The 6,800-nt window shown below is 46.2% G+C and overlaps 1 pseudogene; it reads left to right on the top strand.

Moving 5' to 3' along the window:
• The first annotated feature begins 1,356 nt into the window (after positions 1-1,356).
• On the top strand, positions 1,357-6,471 carry LOC118563887 (annotated as a pseudogene).
• Positions 6,472-6,800: the final 329 nt, after the last annotated feature.

Genomic DNA, 6,800 nt, shown 5'->3' with positions numbered 1-6,800 from the left:
AACCGGTCCAGTCTCACTACAAAGCTACGCTGAGGAGAACGGGGAGTTCCAGACGATGCTCAGAAGAACAGTGTGTACTTTGATTAGTTAAAAAATACATTAACAGTAATTGCAGAAAATGATGCTGCTTACCAAACTGCTCTCTGATGCTGTAAGATGGAAACCAAATCAGGAAGAAGTGGAAAAACAAAAATTACGATTGAAATGCATCAAAGAATAGCGCCACGAGTTAGCCAACGATCCAACGATGTTAAGAAGTCAGGCTGTCAGCAAAAAGCCCCCATTTAGTCCCATCATTGAAGATGTCAACGATATAGAACGTATTGTTCAAAGAGAAACAAACTTTTATGGAGAAATCAAAGTAAGATTGTTCTTTTTGGGTCTGGAAGCTGCAAACAGTCTGTCAGGCGGCTCCCCAAACGTTGTATTCCAGTCCCAGTGAACATGGATATGGAAATGTTTCTAATACTCCTGTAACTGACGGGTTTTTTGCAAAACAGAGATCCTGGATCAGTTTGAATACGTAAAAATAAATGTCATGTTTCTTTATGCTGAAGAGGTAGAGCCCTGAAATGAATGACCAGAATGTGGCAGCATCTTGGTTCCAAACATAAGATTACAAAGAATTATAAAATGAGATAACTGAATAACATATCAGTATGATATGATTCAAACAATTTATATGAAAGTTTATTCAAGTAAACAGTTATAGCAAATAAAAGAAACAATGTTAAACTGAACTTTTACTTTACTAGACTTTTCATGTTGACTGACATTTAAAATATATTTCTGTAAAAAAGTATGAAAAAAATAAAATTGAATAAATCATTGCATATAAAAAGATTACTATAAAGCACACTAATAAAATTAATCAATTTAAATGCTCTAAATAATATATATTTATTTATTAAAAAAAGAAAATTAACAAATCTCTAAATGAATAAATGATTAAAAATATGTACACTAATGTTAAAACACAAAAACTAACATACACAGTGAAAATAAAATAATACAAAGCGACATAAATTTAAACATGCGAAAATAAAAGAATGTAAAGCAAAATAAAATGAGAAACTCAAGAGAAAAGGAACCCATCAGAACCCCTCAGCAAGATGGCGGCTGCAGTGACGTCTCCACAGGCTCCTCCTTTCCTTTTGTTGTCACGTGGCTGAAGCGGACCAATCAGTGCTGCGTGTGTTAAAGATGTCAACAGTCCGTCGGAGCAGCGGAATGCTAGCGGACTGTTGGCCCTAAGGGGCGAATTTAGCGCCACTTATCGACGTTTCCTGTCAGGATTTATTCATTTAATCTTTGTTCCACCAGAACTGTTCTGGTTCCGACTCATTCCGGCTTTTCTGGGTCGCTTCTCCCTGCTGAGCTGTTTACATCCCATATTATTCCCACTGTCAGCTGACATTCCCAGCTTCTGTGAAGGTTACCATGGAGGTTCTGGAATGCTAGGACCATGTTCAAGAATGTGTTCGGTTCGGGTTCCTGGTTCGGACGGCCCATGTGGTTCTGACCTGGATCATCGCGTGATCCTGTTCCTGTATGACACAGGTGAGCCCCTACCTGCCAGGTGACCCGGATCAGGTGTTCTGGATCAGCTCCAGGAATCTGTGTGTGTCTCTGTGGCAGAGCTCAGGAAGCAGGAGGAGACGGGCCAGGTTCTGCAGCCGGTTCTGTTCGTCCTGTTGGTTCTGGTGTCGGTGCTGCTGTACTTCGCTGTTTCCCTCATGGATCCTGGGTTCATCCTGTCTGAGGACAGCGACCTGCAGGTGAGCCAGGAGAACCGGTGAGCCAGGAGAACCGGTGAGCCGGGAGAACCGGGCCTCCAGGAGAACCGGTGAGCCAGGAGAACCGGGCCTCCAGGAGAACCGGGTCTCCAGGGGCGGTTCTGGGATCTGAGCTTTAGGTGGGCTCAGCTGAAAGAGAGTCTGGGTCAGAACCAGAGAGGTTCAGTCCATTTATAAGGGCTGTAAGTCTGTCCAACAAGGAGATGATCTGAACCTAGGCTACGGAACCAGCCCGATGCTGAGCAGAACCTCCTCCTCCTGCGGTACTTTCTGCTCCAGTGACCCGAGGAGATGTAGAACCGCTGAAAGTAACGGACCCAGAATGTGGAACGGTCCCATCAGAGCGCTGCAGCAGATCTCAGATCCTTTGCTGTAAAGTTTCTCCAGACTTTGTGGAACGGTTTGAAATGTGATGATCTTCACAGAACCACACAGAACCACACAGAACCAGATGGTTCTATGTGGTTCTCAGCATGGGCCTCAGAGCATAAACACTTTATTTATATTTATAACTTTTATTCCCTAAAATGTCTAACCAGCAGCTTCAGTCTCAGCCTCCACAGAAGTCCATCCTTCAGTTGGTCGACTTTAGCTGATTTTATCAGTAATTAAATGTAAACGCTGTTAAGACAAGCTGAGGTTTGACCTCATCTGGGATAAAATGCTGTGTTTGCATCAAAGATGCAGATTATTCCTGGAAAACTGGGAATATTAAACCAGTTAAAGTGATTTAGCAACAGGAGGCTTTGGTTCATTGTGAACCTTCCCTTAGACCAGGGAGTCACACTCATATTGTTCCACTTTGACATCAGGAAGTCATTAAAGGGCCTTTTGCTCCTGTATAGATAATACTTTTTGATTTAATAATGTCATTCCAGTTCACATAGAAAATAGATTTAAAAAAAGCACAATAACTTAAAATTAGCACATCAGGCCCAGATTATACAGTTTATCTGTAAATAAGTTTATATTGGGGTGAGTTACACTTGTAAACTGATTATTCTGCATCACTTCTTCTCTTCTGGACATTTACTGGGTCATTTTAATGTGTTTTGAAAAACTGACACCTAGTGGCAGGAAGCTGTTACTACACAGTTAAAAAAATCAACATTAGCTACAGGAGGCTCAGTTTTAGCCACTTTATACACTTTAAAAGGATTTATGCCTCTACTTTATGACATGATCTGCCTTTTTGGCTCTTGATGGCCGGATAAATTGCCTTTAGGGACCGGGTTTGGCCCGCGTACCTTGAGTTTGACACCTTTGCTTTAGATGATCTGAAGAGAGAAAGCTCAGGTATAGATCTGTCCAGAGCTGTGGCGTCTCTGCATGTTGGGCCACCAGATGGCGCTGTGGAGCTCTATGTTCACTATACTCAGTGAGACAGAATGTTTTTATAGAGTAATATTGTAAAAAAAAAAAAAAAAAAAAAAAGACAGATTCCCTTAGCAAAAAAGTTCTGTTCTAAACATTTGTCTATATATCTAAGTCTGCCAGAAAACTAACAATCTCTGAGGCTAAATCCTCCTGAGGAACGTTAATATCGGGGCCCACCAACGTTTGTTTAAATAATAACATCTGAAGTCTCAGTGAGCATGCCCAGTAGCTCTCAGTAGACATAGTGGGGTACAGATCTTACATTACATTTATCTCACATAAAATGGCATTTCTAGTGTGTTTATGCTAATTTATCTGTTTAATTTAACGTTTATCAAAGTCAGAATTAATCTCAGCTTAGTTGACGGCGCTGGTCCAGAGTAACCAGAGAGACGGTGGCCTGCAGGTGAAAGCCTGAGGCACGGCGGTGGTGGAGTCATGCTGCGGGCTGACAGCCTCTGCTGTGTGTTCCAGTTCACTCTGGGCGTGACGGAGGAGCAGCAGGATATGATCCCAGCCAGCGCCAAATCCCTGCGCCGCCGCCGCTGTGCTCACTGTCTGCTGCAGGTACGATGCCCTCTGCCTCAGGTTCTGCCTCAGGTTCTGCCTCAGGTTCTGCTCACATCGACCCTGAACACCAGGTGACCACGTTCTCAGCAAATAAATCAGATTTTACTTTTTCTAATTTGAAAGAAGCATGAAAAACTGAAAGAGATTCAGAGGAACTGAACCACATGGACCCATCAGAACCAGAACCACCCAGTAGAACTTAGAACAGGGCCGTACTTCAGTCACATGTGGACTATTCAGCTTTATGGGTCCGGCTTGCATCTTTGCTCCTGGTTCTCCTCTCCCCTTGAGAACGTTTGGGTTCTGCTCTGACTGCGGTTCTGCCTGCCTGGTCCCTGTGAGACGGCGGGGATCAGCTCTACTTCAGATCACAGATGGAACCCGGTTGGATCAGTAGGAACAAACCGGATCTTTCTAGAACTTTACATAAAACATGCTGACCCAGCAACACTGTCAGAACCGGGTCAGGCAGAACCTTCTGGATGGGTTCTCAGGTGTTTGGGTGTCTCAACGCTACTCAGCTACTGAGGAAGGAGACGTCTCAAAGGACAGGTCCACCAATCAGAAGCTATGACACATTAGGCAGCCAATAGAAACGCAGGATTTTTACTGAGACCAAAAACATGAAACTTTGTCCAGACGTCGCTCACATTTAGAGTTAAACGCTTAAGATTACAGCGGATTGTGAATTATTTCAGCGTTTCCTGCAATTCTTAAGCATCAACATCAGAAATGATCGGATCATTTTTATATGAGAACAAACATTCGGACCAAACTTTGTTCCGTCTGCATCAGAACCGTTTCTGTGAGGTTCTTGGTGTGGTAGAAGGTCCAAAGTATTCACACCCCCTGAAACATTTCTGCATTACAGCATCAGCGTGTTAAAAATGTTTAAATCATGTAGAATTTTATTTCTACAATAAACCACTTTGTTGGTCTTTATATAAAACCCAATAAAATATATTTATGTTGTGATGTAACGATATGTGGAAAAGCTTGAAGAGGAGGAAGATAATGATGATGATGATGTTTGTGATTGATGATGATGATGATGTTTATGAGGAAGATGTTTGTGATGATGATTGTGCGGATGATGATGTTTGAGGAGGATGATGATGTTTGAGGATGATGACGTTTATGAGGAGGATGATGATGAGGATGATGTTTGTGAGGATGACAATGATTGTGAGGATGATGATGATGATGATGATGTTTGTGAGGAGGATGATGATGATCTTTATGATGATGATGATGATGATTTTGAGGATGATGATGATGGATGATGATGTTTGTGATGATCTTTATGATGATGATGATTGTGAGGATGATGATGAGGATGAGGATGATGATGTTTTGTGATGAGATGAGGTTGATAAGGTTGATGATGAGGATGATGTTTGTGATGATGATGTTTATGATGATGATGATGATGATGATGTTTGTGAGGATGATGATGTTTGTGATGATCTGTGGAGCCTTCGTCGGGCTCCACCTTCACTGCGCTCAGCACCTGAACTAAACTCCGCCCTCTGTCTGGAGCAGCAGCCAATGAGGTCGAAGCACTGCCAGGCGTGTCAGCGCTGCGTGCGGCGCTACGACCACCACTGCCCCTGGATCGAGAACTGCGTGGGCGAGCGGAACCACCGCTGGTTCCTCGTCTACCTGGCCGTGCAGCTGCTGGTGCTGCTGTGGGCGCTGCACATCACCTGGTGAGTACCTGCACGTCACCTGGTGAGTACCTGCCGTCAGGTCACAGGTGAGACGGAGCGAGCGCTGACGGCGTGCTGTCTCCTCAGGACGGGCTTTGGCCCCGCCCCCTCCTGGCGGGCGTGGCTGCGCTCCAACGGCGTGCTGCTGGCGGTGGGCGCCCTGCTGGCGCTGCTGGCGCTGGTGGTGCTGCTGCTGCTGGGTTCCCACCTGTACCTGGTCTCCATCAACGTCACCACCTGGGAGTTCATGTCCCGCCACCGCATCTCCTACCTCAGGCACTGCGGCGCCGACGACAACCCCTTCGACCGCGGCGCCGCCCGCAACCTGTGGGGCTTCTTCTGCCAGTGGGGCGGCGTGGCGTGGGAGCAGGCGTACTTCAGGGAGGGCAGCGACCCGGTTTAGGCGCCGGGGCCCGGTTCTGCCGTCAGATCGGACCTGCTGGGAGAGCTGCGTCAGATCCAGAACCAGCCGGGTCTTTCCAAGGAGTGTCCACCGTGTTTCAGCTGTTTGGAGCTCAGGGTTCTGCTTGGTGTCCGGCGGAACCACAGCGGTTCTGATCCGTCGGTTCCTCTCCAGTGAGACGACGTTCTCCTCAGCTGCTGCAGTCCAAGGATCCAGAGTTCTGCTGCTTTCCTCCAGCGGGCCTGGAGGTTCTGTTGATGTCTCTGACCCGATTTGGATCCGTTCAGCTTCAGTAAATCTCTCTGAAGAAGGATTTACTGTTCTGTGGTTCCCCGCCTGGGTTCTCCGTCTCCAGTCATGGTCACCGGGGTCTGCGGTTCCAAACCCAGAACAGTTTGGGCTCCGGATCTCTGGTTCAGCCCGGCTACAACCCTCTACTGCAGAACTGGTTCCTGCAGCCCACAGCTGCGGTTCTTTGGGTCTCTGGGGGGTTCTGATGGTTCTCCTCCCTGCATGTGCACCAGGAACCTCAACGACCCGTAGAACCTTGGCCCCTGGGGGCCGGTGCTGCTGGTTTAGGTACCGGCGTTTTCCTCAGGGTCTCTAACAAAACGGCCGGGTTCTCGTCCTGATTATACAGATTAACTACAGAACCAGGAAGTGAGCCTCAGAACCAGAACCAGGATGCCTTCCTTTGCTGCAGGTTTGTTTCCGCCTCTCAGAGGTTCTACCAGGTCCAGTTTTTGGTTCTGGATTCCTTCCCAGGACTGTTCCTGCGTTCCCCGGTGCTGTAAAACCCGTTTAAACCCAGAACCTGTTGTTTAAACCCAGAACCCGTTCTGTGGAGGGATTAAAGGAGCAATACGCAGTTTTTCCCCATGAGAGCAATAAAAGGTGCCGTATGTCTGAGGAGTGAATATGTTTGATAATATGTTTGATGTTCTT

This window comes from Fundulus heteroclitus, chromosome 8 (assembly GCF_011125445.2).
Source record: "Fundulus heteroclitus isolate FHET01 chromosome 8, MU-UCD_Fhet_4.1, whole genome shotgun sequence".
NCBI classification, from domain to species: Eukaryota; Metazoa; Chordata; class Actinopteri; order Cyprinodontiformes; family Fundulidae; genus Fundulus; species Fundulus heteroclitus.
This window is presented reverse-complemented; position numbering and strand designations above follow the sequence as displayed.